The sequence below is a fragment of the Sturnus vulgaris genome, chromosome 25, assembly GCF_052056855.1.
Source record: "Sturnus vulgaris isolate bStuVul1 chromosome 25, bStuVul1.hap1, whole genome shotgun sequence".
NCBI classification, from domain to species: domain Eukaryota; kingdom Metazoa; phylum Chordata; class Aves; order Passeriformes; family Sturnidae; genus Sturnus; species Sturnus vulgaris.
Window position 1 is genome coordinate 3,653,473 of NC_142267.1, and position 20,070 is coordinate 3,673,542.

The window sequence follows — 20,070 nt, forward strand, 5'->3', positions numbered from 1 at the left end:
CCTCTCAGCAGAGATGAGTTATGGCAGGAGGGCTTGGGGAGGAAGAGCCCTGAGGATGCTGCAGTGGAGGAGACCTGCGTGGCACATGTTGGCACAGCCCACGGTGGGCTCACTCTGTGCTGGGCTCAGTCCAGAGTGGGCTCAGCCCACAGTCTCCACCTGCTTACCTGGGATGGGCAGGGAGGCAGCTGCCCATGACTTGTGCTGTGGACTGGTTTCCCAGTGGGACTTCTCAGGACCCAGGAGGCTCATGTGGATGCAGTTCCCAGGTTTCAAATGCCATGCTTGTATTGGATCTAATCTCGGGTATTTCTGATGCTGGTAGGGACTGAGCCTCAGGGTTGTGGGACCTGCTTGGCTCTGCCAGCAGTGACATGTCTCTATGTGTTTAATAAACGTAGCAGAATGAAATCCCCGTTGTTCCTGCTCATCTTCCGAGCATGATTTTAACTGAAAACTGACATTTATCTTAATTCCTTGTCAGGCCAAAACAGAGACACACTTTCTTGGGGGGATTATTATCTTTCCCTTGCAAATTTTCAAGCATGAATAAGTTCTGTGACTGGCGCAGAGGACGGAGGCGGGAGCTGGTGGTGGATGTCCTGGGAGCCAGCTCCTCACCTCTGCCACAGGAGGGGCGGGAGCAAAAGCCCTGGTGGCACTTGGTGGCAAGGTGACATCCCAGTGTGAAGCCCTGTGTGAAGTCCATGTGACACCCAGGTCAGCAGCACTGGGGCACAGCAGGGCATCAGTCAAGCAGCAATGCCAGGGGAAACACGTCCACCTCGTCAGGCGAGAGTGTCCTCCCAGGTGTATTTATTGACCTGTCAGAGGGCTCCGAGGTGGCTGACCGCACTTTCCCCCTGCAGCAATTGATTCCAGTCGGCTTAGATCAGGGAACAGTTGATTTCTCTGCCTGATACTTGTTCTGGCCTTCGATAACACAATGTTTAGGAATAGATCACAGGATTCATTGGCAGGAGCACATCGCCCGATGTGTCTGATGGACAGCACTAACAGGTCCGCCCACATGCGGCCTTGGGGGTTTAGTTTCTCAGAAAAAGCCACCATTAAGCAACACCAATTCAGCCTCTGGCTGCCAGTGAGTGTTTTCAAGCCCTCTGCTAACCCAGAGGACTGCTTTGCTTGTGGTGACATGAGGCCAACCCTGCCTGAAAACTGGGATCCAGCTCAGTCCTTTCCTCTGAATCTGCTCTCTCTAACTTTGCAGGTGATCAGGACTGGCCCATGCCTGGGCTGCACTGCGAGGGACACAGTGCCTTTGGTCTCAGCCAGGCTCAATGTGGGCAGTCAGAGTGCAGCATCCCAGCCCAGGACTGGCTGGCCAGGGGTGCTGAGTGCTTGCAGGTACAGGAGCCAGGCTGTCATCCTCCCCCCAGCATCTTTCCAATTACCAGCACATCCTTCTCTTCTTAAAAGCCCAGCCAGTATTCTGCCCTCGCACTATGAAAAGCACAGCTTGACATTTGTTTTTCCCTGTCTATTTCTCATCCGTCTTTTTCCTTCTCATCACTTCAGCCTCCACGACGATGTCCCAACCAGCAGCTCGGCACAGAGCAGTGGATTGCAGCCAGCACCATTTGTGAAATGGGTCTGTGAAGCCATGGGAAGAGCCATATCCATGTAACAGTCCATAAAGCTGTCCATCCGAGCAGTTAGCCGTGCTCAGCCCCTGGGAGAGAAAAAGCCCCACATTCACCAATCTGCTTTCAATCAGCCCCAAGAGCCTCTTGGCCAAGACCATTCTGCATCCATGGGTGCTGTTAATGTTTGGGCTGGTATATTTGCCCTGGCATCCTCCCAGGGGTTAAGGAGACAGGAGCCCTCAAAACCTGTCCCTCTTTGGCAGACACTGGCATGCTGGAGCTTTGCTGTGGCTGCATGTCTCACATCACCCGGGCAGAAGTTGGCTCAGTGTCCCTTGTCCCACCAGCATTTCTCCAAGTCCGGCAGGGAACTTGGCTGAAAATCAGGTGCCAGGACTAATAAATGCCAATAAAACCCTTTCCCTGAGTGTTGGCAGGTGTTAGAATTGTCTGGCTTTGAATAGTTGACTCCCAAAGGCACTGAGGTCACCTCTCCTGGAGCAGAGGGGAGGGCAGAGCAGTGCAGGGCTGTGCACACATCCCAGAGCTGGCTCTGCCTGAGGAACAACTCTGCAGGATGGGAAAAGAAGCAGCCAAGAGCCCAAGAAAACTCTCTCCAGAGCCCACAGCATTGCTTAGTGCCAGGGAGACTGGGAATGGGTGAGCAAGCCCCTCTCCAGGGAGGCAGCCTGCTGGCAGGGACAAAGGCAGCGACAGCTGAGTGGCACCGAGCAGCAGCTGCCAAAATCCAGTAGCATCCTATCCCCAGGGGGCTGGGAAGAGACCGGACAGTGCAGCCTCACTGGAGGCAGCCAGCCAACAGCCCTGGGCACACGGACAGAGCAGACAAAGCAGGGGGACGAGAGCCCCCTGAACCACTGGAGACCACCGGGTGTTGCTGGGCCCCACTGAATGGATTTGGAGCGGTTTGGTGGCCAAGCACCGCCCTCAGTCCAGCCAGAGAGACATGGAGTGTCAGCTCCAGCCTGGCTCTCAAAGAGACGAAAGAAAAGGGGAAGTGAAGGTTCCCAAGCTCCATGAAATTCCTTCCCAGGGTCCGGCTGCAGCCCCATGTGAGCGAGCCAAGAGGGGGAATGCAGCATCCCCCGCAGGGACAGAGCCAGTGCCACAACTCCCAGGGAAGTGAGGACATTGAGGCTGTGTTTTCAAGGTGAAAAGGATGAGAAAAGGGAAAGGGGTAGGAGAAAGAAAGAAAGAACTGAGGAATTGGTAGGATGCAGCAGGAACAGTACCAAATGGGCACTTCTCAACTTGAGGAAAGTTTTGGGAGAGCCATTAAAGCCAGAGATCAGTGAAGGGGGAAATTGAAATGTTAGGGGCTGGAACGGAAAATTAGGCTCAGATAATGGCCCTGGGGTTTAAAATGCCCTCCAATAATCTGTTGTGAGGAGCTGTTAAACACTCCTGTGTGAGATGTCTCTGTATCCAGCTGCCCTGGTAAGCAAAATCCCCAGAGCTGTGGCACAATAGGCATGGGGTCACAAGGTCCTGCCACTTTCCCTGGCATCACTAATCAGTGCAGATAGCAGGGCAAATCATCAGATAGCAGAGTAAATCCCAGAGATGAAGGAGAAGCTGGAAATGCTCAGGCAAAGCAGCAGCAGTGAGACTCAAAGGACAGGATTTCTACAGCTCTTTTTGAAAAAGCCACTGAAACTGTCCGGACTGCTCAGGACTTTTCCTTTCTTGCCACGGAGATCAGACACATGGCACCCACAGGCAGGCCCCACACTCAGCACTGGGGCAGCAGCAGGATTTGGGCTGTGCCTAGGAAGTCCTACAGTTGGACGGGGGAAGCGGGATGGCTCTCTGAAATTAGACAGAATCAAATGCCTTTGATCTAAAATGGATTTGGAGTGGAGTTGGATGTGCTTGTCCACCCGCGTGTTCGCTGCCAGGAGCATTTAGCATGGCTGGCTTCCCTCTCCCACCAGCACTTCCAGCCAGCCTGGGCTGGGGCTGATCCAGCAGGACCCTTGGAGTAAAAGGAGCCATGGAACAACCTGGTTTAGTTCCAGTTATCCCTGCCCATGGCAAGGAGTTGGAATGAAATGAACTTCAAGGTCCCTCCCAACCCAAACCAATCTGTGATTCTGTGATTCTAAATCCTTCCTGCAGCTGAACGGGGCTGACATCCCCTGTCAGCACTCCCACATCAAACACAAGTGCACATGGAGCATGGACACGAGCACAGCAAGCTGCTGCAGACCCTCTCCCTGCTCACATGGACTGTGGGAAGCCAAGGGAATCCTGAATACGGCACACATGGATGTGCCAGAGGCTACAGCTGGAGACAGCTGAGCCAAAGCCGAGCTCTGAAAGTCAGCTCCTCTCACAGGTTTGCAGGAAGGCTTGTGGGGCAGGAGCCTCCCAGGCTTGATTAGGCCAGGGCAGAGGTTTTTTAAGAGCCAAGCAAGGAGCCAGCGCTGCCTGGGGCTCAGCCCCTGCTCGTCCTTTCTAGGGACCCAGTGGCAGCTCATCCCTAGCAGGTATGTGGCAGGCGGGGGGAATCGCTCCTGTTTCCCAGCTGGCATCACACACATTCCCTTCCAGCCCTGGTGATAAGCCTGGCTTAGGGAGAAGTGCTAATCTGGCAGTTGCTATGAGACCCACTTGATGTCTTTGATGCAGTGTGGAGGCAGGTGAATCATTAGGAGGAATATCAGGTTTTCTGGCACAGCTTGAGGAGACGCAGAAGTTTCCCGATGCTCAGTAAGATGCAAACGCTGAGGTCCCAGCAGCTGGGACATGCATAGCCTGGAGAAACTGGGAGCATCAGCTTCTCCCTGCCACAGCCTCTCTTCTTTGTGGCTTTCCAAACTGTCAGTCTCCAGCTGCTGCTGGCTCCTTACAGAACAACATTTCCCGGAGTGGATTCTGAGGAGGGGCGAGCTGAGGATGTGCTTTGCTCTAATTCTGGCACCCTCTCTGCCAGCTGAGTCTGCTCCTGAGCTGCAGCCTGGGGCTCCCAGTGCTTGAGGCTCTCCAAAGCAAGTGCAGATGGAGAGAGCAGGGAATGATGGCTGGGAGAGCTGAGAATGCTGGCCAGTGCTACTGCACTGGAGGCAAGGGCAGGGTGCATCTCCTTCCTCCTAGTCCTGGCATTTACCACGATCAGGGTCACCAAGGTGGGGTCCCAGCTGTGGTGCTGTACCCTGCACAGTAATTCATGTAACTGGGGGAAGGAACCAGCACAGCAGAAATTTTTAATTATGTATTTGACTGGAATAGTCTCTGTTTGAGTTCATGCAACGTTGGTTAGTTAACTCAGGTAATTAGAAATTTTACAGCTGGATAAAAAGTTTATAAAGCACTGAAAAGGGTAAGGCATTTGGGATGGAGATATTCAGTCCCTCTTCTTGTTCTGGAGAAGGGAAGCGTTTTTGGGCTTTCCAAGGAGTCCCAGTTCCCACTGGTCCCTGAAGGTGGTTTTGCTGGCAGCTCCCTCCATGCACAAGCACTTTGGCCAGGGACAGAGGGTTCAGTGTAAGCCACTGGTTCAACCCAGGCATCCCCTCATAGGAATGTTCAATTTAGCACAAACTGGTGATAATTAATGGTAATCAACATGCCCTCAAGCTGGGGATGGATGATTGTCTTGGCAGCAGGGATTTAGGCATGGTCCAAGACCAGAGGATGGTGAATTTGGAGGGCTCATGGTACAAATCCTCCAGTATTTGTCTACAGACCCTCAAGTGCTAATTCAGGTTTTGTCAGTGAGGTTTTTTCCCCCTAGCATCCCTTTACTGAAGGGAGCAGAGTTTCAGGGAGGATGTTAATGATCATCTTGACGTTTTCAGAGGATCAGAGAGGAGTGTTTGCTCCCTCAGTGAAAGCCCTGGAGATGCTGAGCCGGCGGGTGTTGCTCTGCTGATGGAGTTCTGCCGCAGTAACGTGGCAGCCTGAGGTGCTGTGGTCCTTGGGGGAAGAGAGATTCAAGGAGGGAAGCATTAAAAAAGTACCTGCTGTAAAGGTGTGGAAGAGCATGGGCCATTATTTACATTCAGAGTAATAGCTCAGCACAGCAGCAGCTGAGAGGTGTCTCAGGGCAGCACATGGGGAATAAAACTGATGGATGCTGCATTTCCCTGACATGCAGGGCTTGTGATGGAGGGACAGTGCTCCTGTGAGCAGGCACTGCGAGGCTGCTGGGGCTGGAAACCTGGGGGGAAGCAGCCCTGAGCCACCAGCAGAGGTTTTGGCTGTGTTTGACCTCAGCATCTCCTGGGACATCTCCTGGTGCCTGGGCTGCTGTCACACTGGGTCCCCTCCGGCTCCCATTTGTGCACACCTGCCAGGATCCTTCCCTGGAAGAATTCATGTATATACAATTTAAATTCTTTTTTTAAAGGCTGTGTGATGAGTACATTTGGTGCTGTTAAATAGGAAGAGTTACCATGGGTGAAGGGTTAAGTGCGTGGTGGCTCACGCAGATGTGAAGTCTCCTTGCAAGCATGCAGCCCTGCAAATGGAATAAAAGTGTTTTTAAAAGTATTTTAAATCAGTTTTGTTTATGTAATCTGACAAGATATTATGCACAGTCCTTATCTGACTTCATGATTTATGGGAAAGAACCTCAAATCTATATTTAAAATTACTATTAAACACATTTTTTTTGCCTCTTCAGCTGAGATAGAAGCACCATTAGCAGTTGTTGCCCTGGAGCTCAAGTACTTCATTAGTTTAGGAAAATTAATTTTTTTCCATTAAATCTTCCTAAGATCCTGATGCTATATTTGCTTGTAGATGTTCAATAATAATAATTACTAAGAAAAATAAGGTCCAGCTAGTTGTGATCTTTGGTTTCCTCTTCTCTTTAAGCTCCTGGGCGTGTGCAGCTATGGGTTGAGCCCACGGGGATGCCACTGCCACAGGGGCAGGTGCGTGTGAGCAGACTGAGACCTGGTAGTGGAGAAGGAGAAGAAAAGGCCCCTCTGGTTCAGAGAACTCCGTCTTGTTCAGTTTATTGTACTGATCTTTCAGAGCATTACTGGGAAAGCTGGAATTTCTGTGGCTCAGCTCTTGGTTCAGCTCCTGTCCTGGGCACTGTGGTGCTGGGTGGTGGGAGATGCTCTGGAAGATCATGGTGCTCCTGTTCTCCATCCATCTGCTGCTCCAGTCCTGCAGAGAAGTCCTGCTTTTCAAGTGCAGATGAATCTGAATTCATTTGGCTTTCTCTTCGTGAGCCCAGAGAAATGCCAAAGCCTCTTCTCATGTCTCAGCTACTTCTGGCAAGTTTGAGCTCAGAGAGAAGACAAGTTTCTGTTTTCATGCTCCTCCAGCTTCAGAACAAAAGAGCTGATGGTAATTGTGCATACATACACGTGTTTTTCCCACCTGGAATATTAATTTATACTGAATTCAATCACATTTTGTTACATCTTACTAGTTTAGCTTTTTTCCCCTACTTGAACATTATTCCTACATTTTGATTTTAAAGTTCCTGGAGTTGGGGTGAAGGTCCTCTCCAGGGACTCGTGTCTCTCCAAGGATGCTGCAGGCATCATATCCACAATCACATAAGGATTGTGGAGGGGAGGATCCTGGCACTGAGCTCAACAGGGAAGCAGTGGTTGTGTTCCAGAGAGCCAACCTGTGGAGTGGGATTTATGTAGAGATTCAATTATGGACAGCACAGTAAATTTCTCTTTAATAGAGCCTTAAATATTCACTGGCAATATTTACATAAGCATTGTAACAGCTGTGAAGGAGTCATTAAGGACTACTCACGGAGATAATCTCGATTTTAAAATTCCTTTAATGTGCATTTTCAGAGAGATTACAGCCATAGCTATCTGGTCAATAAAATGCCTATTCCTCTCCATGGGGTCTGCAAGCAGACCAGGAGGACAAACAAAAATAACCAGGCAAAAGTATCTGGATTGAGCTGGGTTTTTTTCTGGATCCTGTTCATTTTTTTGGCAGCTAAATGCCATTCCAGAGGGATGTCATGCGTGGCAGCTAGACACCAAAGCTGTGCAATCAACCACGCATGATCAAATAACCAATGGCCCTGGTGAAAGGTTTTCTTCATCCAGTTCAGTCCCTGGAGTTATTAATGTTTCTGAAGAAATGTAATAGGGATTCCCCTCTTCCCCAACTCCTGCACAAGGCATTTCCAGGATGTTCTACAGGGACTGCTGCTGTGGCCAGTTACTGATCACTGAGCTGTTCCTGGAGCCAGTTTGTCGTTGTAGATTGGTTTGGTTCGTTGGTTTGCAGTTTTATAACCATCTTTGGCATTTCCTGCTGAAACCCTGCCCTTGGTACCTTTGGCTCAGCTGCTGCTGCTTCTCTGTCCTGTGTACAAAGTTTAATCTCCTCAGAGCCTTGTCTGAGATCCCTGTGCAAGAGGTTTGCTCCGTGGCTTCTCCAGGAAGAGCCAGATTCCAATCTGGAAAGGAGACAGAGAGACTCAATTTCCAAAGGCTCTCACACATTCGGCAATCAGACAGTGTGTAACAGAAGTTGAATAAACTCTAAAGGCTGGAAGATCCCAGTTCCTTCTCCTCCTTCAGCAGCTCAGTTGGCCGAGTGTAAGACACTAATTCGAGCTGGCAGCAATTCATGTTCACTTTGGAGGACAACAAGGCATCGGAGAATAGGCAGGAGCAGAGCTGGGCTGGAGAGCGGCTGCGAGGCACGGGGAGGACTGGAGGAGTTGCTCACAGTGGATTCCCAGGGAAAAGGACAGATTAATTTGCTGGGCTCTACCTAGCAGCTCAAAAGCCTTCCTCCAAGGCGTTGTGAGGTGCTGGTTTGTGTTTTCCTGGGGGGGAAGGAGTGGGAGATAAGGGGCAGGAGGCTGATGTTGGTAAGGACAGTGTCTGCTGCAGACTCTTCCTTGTGCAGGTGGCCAAGCAGAGCAGCAAGCACAGTCAGTCTGCAGACCCATGTGTGACCCTCTGGCACAGCAGCACAAGCCTTTTCTCCCTCCCCTTAATCTCACAAAATGGGAAGATTTCAGTCAGAATCATCAAGAGATAATAAATATGGATCGTGTTGTTTTGCGAGTTTCCCACACAGAACAGCACTTTAAATTAAGCACTGTAAAGCTCAGCTGAACATGGTGAAAGAACAATCCGGGGTTGAACTGAATGAACAATGAACAATCTCCTTTCCTTGCTCCTTGGTCCTGATAAATCCAGCACACGAGGAGCGGCAGTCGGGAGCTGTCCCTGGTCCTGTGCGATGCTCTAGGCTGAGTACTGGCGGAGTTTGGCCCCAGCTGCTCACCTCGAATATTTCCTTGGAGTTTTACGTGGCAGCTTAGCCCCAAACCTGCCCATTGAGAGCTATTTCAGTAACTCTGCCCTGCCTCTGCATCTGTAAAGTTTATAGAATAAACCTGTTTGGCATTGGATTTGGTTTGGAACGGCTCTGCAGGAACAGCCCTGCTTCCCTGAGCCAGGAATGTTTGCTTTGAAACCTCTTTAGTCCCATGAACTTTCTCTGCCTCCCAGGCTGGGGTCTAGACCTGGCAAGCAGCCCTGCAGTCAGGGACTTGCTCTGGAACAAGCCCAGATGCAGTGAAATGTGTTTCCTACCCAGGCAAGCCTGGATTTCCTTCTGCTTCACTCTGCCCCAGCAAATTCTGGTTCCAGCAGTGATGTCCCAGAGCCACTGAGCAGCAGCTCCCTGGCCTGTAGAGAGAAGGTTTTGATGGGGAGGCTGCTGCCTTGAGCTGCTCCTGGGGATGGGGATGGCAGCCAGGGGGTTTTCCAGGGAACCCAGGGTTTGTCTGGGTAGTGCTGTGGGGATTCTGTGTGGTGCTGTGTCCACCTGCAGGTGGACATTGGGAATCTGGTTCCATTCACCAGTTGCAGGAGTGGTTTGGTTACCATATCCCTGCTCTGAGGTTCATTGCAAGCAGTGGAAGTATCTTTTTCCCACATCCCACTGCAGAGGCTCACTCGTTTTTAAGACCCTGCTTTCCTGCGCCTGCTTTACTCCGAGCCAGATTTTCATCCCTGGCTCCATAGAAACTGCAGTTTTCCTGGGCTGTCAAATATTGTTTTGCCTGTAATCCCAGAGGAGACAAATGAAAAATTTCATAGTAAACACTTGCCAGTAGGTGTAGGGAAGAGCTGAGACCCTCCAGATATTCTCCCTCTCTGCCAAGACTATACATGCTCCTTTTAATTTCCAGAGGTATTTATAGCTCCTTCCTTCCTTTCCAATTATCACCATGAGAAAATGGTGGAGGGGAAGAGAAAGCAGTAGGAAACTGGCTCTGAAAAGTCTGTCAATGGGGTATTTCCACCTTCCTTGTCCACTGTGGCTCCTCCTGCAAACATTTGAGGCTGGAGCATGAGCCACAGCCTGGCCAGGGCCAGAGAGGCATCCTGGTGCTTGGGAAGATCCAAAAGCTGCTGGCCCAGGTGCTGCCTTCTCCCCTGCAGGAGAAGGGAGCTGGGGAAGGGGAGCAAAGGGCAGAAAACAAGCTGTAATTGCAATTTGTGATTGTATTTGATTTGTAACAGCCAAAGCAATAATCGTGTTTGTGGAGCCGAAAAGGGAAGGGAGACAAATGGTTTAATTTGGATCAATATTAATTTTATGCAATTTAACTTTTTATTACAGCAAATCGTTCAATTATCGTTCTAGGGATCCATCAAGGAAGAAAAAAAGCCATTTTAGCTCAGAAAATGCCCAGCTGACTGGGGAAGGTGTTTGTGGGCTGAGGGGATTTTTTATTGCTTCATGTTTGATCGGCCACTTGTTTCTGTGTGGAATGAGCCGGTGCCTGCAGGAGCAGCCGCTCTGCAGGGATGGGAAGCAGGGATCACTGCCAGGATCTCTGTGGAGAGCAAGGGTCAACGAGGCACCTGAACCTCTGCTCCATTGCTGGCTTTTCCCTGGCACTTGAGGCAGCCTCTAGTCAGGAAAATATCTGAAAAATTAGGAATTAGACCCCTGGCATTTGCTTAGAAAGAAGCAGCAAGAATCCATGCCCCTTGTCCTCTCTCTGAGGAGACATCCATGCCACGAATAATTAAACTGCTGTGGGCTAATGAGAAACCTTGTTGGCATCTCTCATCTTCTGCCAGGGCATCACAACCTACTGGCTCGGGGCTGACATTGATGCTCTGATCCAGCCCCAGCCTCTGCTGAGAGCGGGCAGAGCTGCAGGCAGGGACCTGAATAACTTTCTGGTCACACTGAAACGAATGATGCTTGTAAATTGAACAAACCACTGTGGTTCCATGGCGAGTTTCACATCCCTCACTGACCTTTCACAAGTACTGAAAGGCTCCTGTGGATAAACCCAATCTTTCCTTACAAGTCTGAGCAAGTGCTGCCTGTTTTGCTGAGTTTAAAGACTTGAGAAGGTCATCAAAACTGGTACGTGCTTGGTTTCAGCGATGCCCCAGCACTGTGCTGGGCCACTGAGACTCTTCCAGTGGGACACGGGGCTGGGCAGTGCATGCTTGGCACATCCTCGGGGACGTGCTGTCTTGATTTGGCATGGAAGCCCAATTCCTGCATTTGTCCCGGGGAGATGTGGCTGACAAACTCAGAGTGTCGGCATCCTCTGAAGTCATTCAGTGTGAAATGCTGTGAAAGGAGTTCTCACAAGTGCCTGGTTTAGCTCCTTCTCAATCTGCAGAACCACCTCACCAGTACAAAGGCATTAACTGGGAACCACTGGCAGCACCTCACGCACGCTGAGGACGCAAAGTGTTAAACACAGCATTTATCTCTCTGAAAATTGGTACAGGCTTTGAACATTGATTTTTACCTTAGGGCTAACGTGTTACTTTGGGGAAAAGGCTGTAGAATAAAGGATGTTTTGATCTGTTTTGCTTTAACCTTTTTAAATACATCTCAAGCACAAATGCTGACTGCTCGTTCTTTGCCTGTTTTTGATCACCTGCAGCATTGCGAGGAAGAGTGGGGGGAGATCAGGACAGAGGAGTTACTGCTGCCTCCAGCATCTCAGGCCACAGGATGTGGCTCAGTATGTGCCCACTGGCCTCAGGGCCCTGCCACAGGGATGACACTGGGCAGATGCTCAGCCTGTGACTGCAGGGACCAGCTGTGACACAGGAGCTGTGACACAGCCACACACAGCCAGCGTGCTGCCTCAGGATTATCTCCTCTACCTTCAAGCACCAGGAACTTGGTGCATGGCTCAGGCTCAGGGCCCTCAGCCTTCCCCACCAGAAGAGAAGTGCCTGCAGAGACCTAGGCATGTTCTCCATGTTCAAACCCAGGTGAGCTGGGTGTGAGCACAGGGGTACCTGGGAGCCATCGCTGGCCTCCCACCAGGTGCTGTGACCTTGTCCCAAAGCCACACGTGGGGCAGAGCCCAGGGATGGGGCAAGTCCTGAGTCCACAAAGTCATGAAGAAAAACCTGCCTTTGGGTCAGGTCCTCACAGAGGGCACCTCTCCCTGTGCTGACACAGAGATGCTCAGGCATTGCTCCAGCCAAAGATTTTTGGCAGGAGCAGCAGGACAGCCAGAATAGCTCCTGCTTTCTGCACAGGCCTGAGGGAGGTCTGTCTCTGTTACTTCTTTCTGAGAACCACAGAGAAACCCATCAGAGACAGATGTCCGAATTTTAAGGTCATTTGTTCTCTTTTTATATAGTAATATATTAGCTGAGCAGAGCAATACTTGATAAGTGCCTTAGGACAGCAGAGCTGTTTTAGGGAATTGGCTGAGAGATACTATCTCTCCCTTAAAGTGCAATAAATAAATGTACTTTCCTCTTCAAAAAACATGGGGAAGCTGTGCCATGAATCTTCCAGAAGGTTAGAAGGCCGTTGAAGCATTTGTTTTGAGACATAATCACTCATGTTATGCATTTAAAAACAAGCAAACCGGGAAACCAAACTGCAAACCTTTCCTTCATGTGCAAAAGTTTGGGAAAGTTTCATTTGTCAGGGTGAGTGATGGCAGAGAGGGCCCAGCCCTGTGCCCAGATCTGCATAAGGATTACATTAGGGGAAAATTTATGGGTTTGTAACATCTTTCACATGCTCTACTAAATTCCTTGTGTCTTGTACCACACTCTCCACAGCGCTGGGTTTGTTGGGTTGTGTAACACCTCTGGAACATTTACAGATGAGCTCCTGGTGCCACAGGAGTGATGTGGGGCCCCAATGGCTCTGCCCTCATGCCATGGCAAGGGAGGCTGTGCTGCTGTGAGAGTCCCCAAGGAGCCAAATCACCAACCAGAGGGACAAGGGCTGGGAGCAGACACAGCACCACGACAGATCCAGTGCTGTGATCGAGGCAGTGCTCAGACTTCAGCTCAATCTGATTTTCACAGCTGCCATTTCTCTAGCAGGAGGTCCCAAGCATCCATCTCCTTGGCCAGAGTTCTCCTGCTGAAAGCCAGGGCTGGGCCAGAGAGGCTGGCTAAGGGCTTGCCCTCCATCACAGCCATCTCTCAATGATCCTCTTCATCAGCAAACACAAAAACAGAGAATAGAACCAAGCAAGAGTTTTTCAGGACAAAGCAAGCCAGTGTATAAGACTATTTGGAATTAAAACTTATTTGGAATTCATTGTTTCCTTGCAGCAAATCGCACTTTTAAAGTAAAAAAGCCTTTTGACTAAGTGCAAAAGCTTGTACTGTGTTATCCTGTAAAGAAAAACGTGTAATTTGCGTTGCTTTTAGTGCAGAGCCCTCCCAAACCTACAGAGCAGGACCATGGGTGGACTCTGGGGATGTCACACCCAGGGATGTAGCACAGGGTGGTGAGTGCAGCATCTGCTCAAAAAGTCCTAAAAATGCTCCTGGGGAACCCAGGAAACCCTGCTCCAGGTCTCAGCAGCTGCCCAAGTCTGGGATCACACTGAGCACTTCCCTCCATCTCTCATGCTCCTCCTTGGTCGTTCCAGCCCAGTTTCACTCAAAATGCGGCAGAGGTCACAAATTCCAGAGGAAACAGCCTGGCATCTCTTTCCCATGAAATCTCCCCAAAAGGAGGCAAAGCAGCCAATTATTTTATCCAAACTGTTTCGGATATCTCCACGAGGTTCCCACAATGTGTGCGGTCTGTCCTTGGCCACTGCTGTGCCTTTGTCCCCGCTCTGTTGGGAGGGTGCTGCTCCCCACCAGCACCCAGGGGGTCTCCAGCTGGGTCATGATGGTGTTTGTAGCCTGAAATAGGGATGAATCACAATTTGTTGTGTTAACAGTTCTCACTCTCAGTGGTGTTCACCATCCTGAGGCAGCAAAGTGCACAAAAACTCTGCGGGTGAAGAGGAACAAGGTGAAACAGCCCCTTCCCAGGGCTGCACTTCCCAGCAAGTTTCACTCATTTCAATAATAGAAAAACACTTCAGTGTACTCCTGGCATTTTCACATCAAAACATAATTATGTTTCACTATTCAAATATTTAGAAGACAGTTCTTAACTGATCCTTGCTCCATTAATTTTTCCTATTAATTATGTATAGATTTATAAATAGCAATATAATTAATATTTAACAGTATTTTTATTAGAGAATTTCAAAAGCTTATTGAAAATCTGCATATCTGAAGCCCTACCTTTTAAGTGGAAGGACAGTTTGCTGCTTCATCTTCTTCCTCGCTCTCTGTCTTATCAGCTTAAACACTGGCCATACTCCTCCCAGGGGAGATATTTTTAGTTCAGTGTTTTTGCTTTTTCATCATCACTTGTAGTGGGATATATAATTGTGTGCTGCTAATTACAGCTGATCCCATGCAGGTTTTATTCCCAGGTGAGAGTCTGAGCGAGGGCTGCGCCTCTGCCCCATCCTGTCCCAGGGGAGCGCTGCACCTGAGGCTATGGCCGGGTAATTAATCACCGTGAAGCTGATTGAATTCCTCCTGGGAGGGCTCAGAGCAGCCTGGGAATGTCCTTCCGACTGCCTTAGACTGGGATGGCCACAAGGCTGGGATGTGCCCTGCTCATTTCCAAGGTCCTTCTCTCCGTAACAGGCGTCCACCGAGGCTGAGTCACTGTGGAACCCCAGCAACTTTGTGCTGGGTTGAGCCATCTGAAGCCCAGCAAGGAAAACAAGTGATGACAAAAGAGGGAACTCTGCCCCAGCAAGCAAACGCTGGGAGCCCAGATGCCAAGTGGGTGACTCAGCACAGATCCTCCCCACTGTGCCAGATGCCATAACGCAACCCATCTGTGTGTTTGTTTGATTTGTGACGCTTTTTACTTTCTCGATGGCATTTCCCTCACCTGAGTGCAGTATTCCTTGCCTTGGAACATTGGTGCAAGCATTTCTCAGCCCAGTCTTGCTTGACTCATCACTTCCTCCCTGTTCTCTGAAATGAAATTCCAGGGTTTGTGCTGATTTTATGCAGAGCGTAAGGTCATCCCAGCACTGCTATCCCAACAGCATCCCTGACTGCTGTGTTCCAAGCCTGTCTTATCCCAGTGGGGTTATCCCAGCACTGTGGTAGTCCCCAGGCTCTGGGAGTGATCCATGGCTGCACTTAGCCTCACGTCTTGCATCGTTCCCAGCCTTCCATCACTTTGCTGAAATCCATGCATGGTGATGGCACTTGGGTCATCAAGATTAATAACAGCAGACTTCTGCCGGCGTTTAGTCAGGGAAAAACACCTGGAGCTGCTCTTTTATGACTGATTAATGAGGGGGGGGGGAAACCGCCGTGGTTCTAATTGGCATTTGAGTTCTCTCTGAGTTTTAACATTCATGCTATGCAAATATATCAATTCCTAACAATGTCTAACAAGATCATTTGAAAATGAGTCTCCCTGGAGGATTGCAATCACGGCTTTGGGAAAGGCTTGAGCCCGTTTGCCTTCCATGTATTTACAGAAGGTGACAAAAAAATACTATCTCCTGTTGGATGACTGATGCACTTCCATCAGGTTTAACTCAGATGTGGGGATGACCCCATCAGCCCCCATCTCAGCTGTTGCCCACCCTGAAGTGTTGAGAGAAGATGTTTTTCATCCAGTGCTGTGTTTGGTGCCTAATTCTGAGAGCAGCAATGGGCTCCTGGTTCATTTTTTACCTTCATCTTCACACCACCCTTTTGCTTCATCTCTATTTGCTTTCCCACAGCCTTCCAACAAGAACCAGCAATGCTCTCCTAACAGCTTGGAAAAGGAGACTCCAGCCCTCTCCTCCCTGCCTGGCACCAGATGTGTCAGCAGAGGGAACAGAATTGCCCATAATTAATTTATCCTCATGAAAAATCCATGTCTGACTCCAACTAAGAGCTGGTGTTCATGGTGTTGCATAACTTGGCTCTGTGAAGGAGAAGAGGGACCCACCAGCTCTGCCTCAGCAATGTGAGGTGTTCCCAGGGGTCTTGTTTACACCGGAGTGGTAAAACAAGCCCTCGACACACTTTAATGTGCTAATTGGGGGTTATTATGGCCCTTTTTATTTACGATTAGATTACGAATGTAATACTCCGTCTCATTTTGCTCTGCACTAAGAGCTGTGAAAGGATGGTAATTACCTCTCGTGTAAACCTATACTTAGATAGAAAAAATGACGTGTGAAATGAAAGGCCTGAAGAAACGGCACAATCTGTGTTTGCTTTGCGCAGACGTGCGGGAGACGCGCCCGCTCCGCTCCTGGAAGTGCGCGGAGTTCCTGCAGGACCCACGGCCCTGCCACCTTCCTCCCGTGTCCTTCATGTTAAGGTGGCCCTTTTTGGAAATGTTGGCTGGGAGGGGATGAATAATTGATCACCAGCACACACAGCAGATTTTGCCTCAATCTCCTGCCTGGCTGGAGTTCTGCATGTCCAGGGCATCACTGCCTGCCCCAGAGCCTGTCACAGCCTCCAGAGGACGCCGAGATGTCCAGAGAGCATTGCCTCCCTCTCCTGTTCCAACTAGGATTAAGGACTTCAATGTTTTTGGCTGTGGAGGGTTTGCTGGCTTGTGCTGTCCCATACTCAAGACCCCCCTTGCATTTGTCCATCTTATTGCATAGAGTGCATCATGCCTTAACAAGAAAATGAGCAATGCATTTGCGTTTAAAAAAAAAATGTCCGAGTAGAAGGCTATGAAAGCCAGAGTTTGGTGAGGAGTGAAAGAGAGCATTGAGCACCTGAGAAGGCTGCGACTCCTGCCCTCAGCAGTGCATCATTGCCTGTGTCTACAGGAATCCAACATCAGCTCCCAACACTGGCGAGAGAATCACTGCTCCAGCAATTCCCTCACTGCCTTCGCTGTTCATCCCCCCTTTTTTGATCTCCAAGGCCTCAGGGCGATAATTCTATTTTGACTGGAACAATAAGCTGAAGCTCTGCCCTGGCAGGGATGCATTGGGGTTGTTGTTTATTTTAACTGACGGGGCTGATGTGCGGGATGCTCTGCTCTCAGCCGGTGCTGAGGGCGCAGCTCTGTTCATCCTTGCGCTCTGCTGCTCTGCAGGAAAGGTCAATATTTCCTTGGGCAGAAAGTTTCTCCGAGCCTCGTGAGCCATGACAGCCGCTGCTTCCAGCTTGAATGTTCAAAGGAAATTTAACAAGGACTCTGGCCCCACCAATGTCACCGCACTCCAAGGTCCTTGTGAGGGTCCATACAGCACGAAAGCCTCAAGGGACAGGGGTGATCCCAGAGACAGACAATCCAGTGTTTGTGTCTCCTGATGGCACCTCCATCTCCTCTGAGAGCGATCACAGTGAGGCAGAGGAATGAGGAGGGCGCTGCAGGGTCTCCTTCTGCCCCAGTGCCATGAGAGCATCCTGTGGGGAGCAAGGTAGGACCGCCCCAGCACCCATCTCCTTTTGGCAATGCCAAGGCAAGGGCGCACCTGAGTACCATCAAGGATGAAATACCACATACATTTGAAGGCATTTTTCCTTCTGGTTGGAAGTTTGCAGGAGACACACAGAGGCAGTTAATGGAGAGGTTTAAGCATTTGCAGAGCAAAGCCTGCTGACCCAGTTAAGTCACCTGTCCCCAGCGTGATGGGATATCCACTAAACCCCTGGCTGCCACTGGGAACCGCTGCAAATCCTCTCTGACAGCACACCGGGGAAGGGATAACAAGGAAAGCATCCCACCAGCTGTTTGCACAGCCACATCCCACCCTGCCACACTTTGGTGCTGGGAAGGACAGGATCCCGTGGATACTTCAGAGCTCCACAACCCATCAGCATACCTGCTCCTCTCCCTGCATTCTACTGGTACATGAGCTCCAGTGCTCTGCATCCCACCAGCAGGTGAGGAGGATGCTGACAAACCAGGAGTGGACAAGTTGTACATGCGACCAGACAGGGAAATATCTCCAATAGGAGCTGCCACCATTCTCCCAAATATTTGCATTGCAACAGATGTTCCTTTCTGCATTTCCTTTCCCTTAAGCTTGTGCTTATTACAGAGAGGCGGAGGTGCCAGGTGGGACTGTAACTACCAAAATCAGGACTCATTCACTGCTTTGATGACATCAATTAGCTCCAGGATGCAAGCGCCAAGATTTCTGCAATTACAGCAGGTAAATCTCTGTGTCTGCAATAATCTCACTTGAAGTGGTTCTAATGGGTTCAGTTTGTGGGTTTTGGAGACCAGTATCCATATGCACCTATAGCTGTGGAGCAGAAAACTACTTCCTGTGCTGTGGCTTCTGCCTGCACAGTCTATGTTTCCATACACAGTAATATTTTGGGGAAAAAATCTCTTTTCTGCTGCCATTTGTGTGAGCATTGAGACTCTAGTGGAGGTCAGCTCAGGTAGGTTTCAGCAAGAAGAAAAATGCCTATCCAGAGCAAGATGGGACTTTCTAGGTGGCCACTGGAACTTATTTCTGGATCACTGTGGGAACAAACTTATGAAATTATAAGTAAACAGAAAAAAAGCCAAAAACATACCAATCCATTTTCAACATGTTAAAGATTAATTTTGGGCTGTCTGGGGAATCTGTTCCCTCAAGGAAAGGACTCTGTAGCTGGATGAATAGTACCAGTTTTCTCATATTTACTCCAGCAGGGAGGAGTTTGTTGCTGCCCACTAGGATCCCCAACAGCTGAATGGTGTTGGGATGATGGATGGGCTCCCAGGGAGAAGCTTCTGCACTGGGCTGATTCCTCTTGAGCTGTTCAGCCTGAGGAGGAGAACGGAATAATTCGTGGGCGTTCTTGTTTTGGAAAGTGCCTGATTTCCATGTGGCTGAGAACTGGGACTGTGGTCTGACAGTGTTGGGGCAGAGCAGGGGAAGCAGCCTTGTTGTCCTTGGTGTGACTCTGTGGTGGATAAACAGCCCCATTTAATCTTCAGGGCCTTCACTCAGGCACCTTTCATCAGGACTGTATTCACTTCTTTTCTTTTTTTAATGAGGGAATTTTAAATCTGAGAGGATTTGCAGCAGAAGTGAGCTACACATCCCAATTTCCTCACCCAGGAAATCAACTACTGAGTCCAAATGTTGTCAGAAACAGTTACCCAAAAAAAAAAAAAAAATGGAAGAAGAAGAAGGAACTCAAAATCTGCACAGAAGAAGAAACCCAGAGTCTTTGGTGTGAAGGGAAGAGGCGTATCTCCCTGGAGAATATGATAATTTATAATGAAACATTATCTACAGCCCCATATGTTACATTTTCTATTTATGGCTAATTTGCTTAAGCATTTCTAATGTACCCCCCAAGGGAGGACAGTTTGTCTTTGGGCAGCTGGCTAGCGCCGAGGGAAGAAACAAGGCAACGTTTCATCCGCGCACGCCGGCAGCCAGGCAGCAAACAGCACCCTCTGGAAAGGTGCTTGGAGATTCCTTTGGAGGCTGCTCCTGCTCAGAGCCAGTGCTCCTGCAGCCAGCTCACTGCAGGGGTGCTGCCATGGCAGAGGGATGGGAGATGAGGGGACCCGGCCATCCTAAACATCCCGTGGTCCCCGATCGCTGGTGCAGCTCCCCAGGCTGAGCCGCATCCACGGGCTGCAGAGTTAATCTCCCGTACTTAAAACTTCTGGTGTAAAAAATGTAGGGATCAGCTTTTCCTGAGCCACAGCATATCGCTGGCCTTTCCCATGAGCATCTCGTCCCTCCTGGCTGGAGCTGCTGTATGGGAAGCCAGAGAAGGGGCTGTGGCCCACCCTCCTCCAGCAGCTGGGTCAGATCCAGGAGTGGCACTGAGTGAGGGAGCCCTGCTGCAGCACAGAGCCCGGGTATGAAAATGATGGATGCTCCTCTCAGCCTTGCTGGGAGGCTGAGGAGATCCTAGGATATAAACATGCCAGTCTATGTGCTGGTGTGGCTGCTCAGCCCTTCCCAGGTGATATTCAGCCACAAACATTTCAATCGCACCCTCAGTGAGAGGGGATAACCCGGATGACTGTGAATCACTCTCTGCATCACTAAAATATTCTCGGATCTGATCATGGATGTCTCAACAAGATGTTCACAAATCAACCCAGGAAGACTTGTTCCCTGCCTCTGATGTTCAAATTTTGCCCTTGAGCTCTCAGGTTAAATAAAAAAAAAAAAAAAAAAAAAAAAAAGGTTTTGAGCTTTCCTCCTGCTATTTGA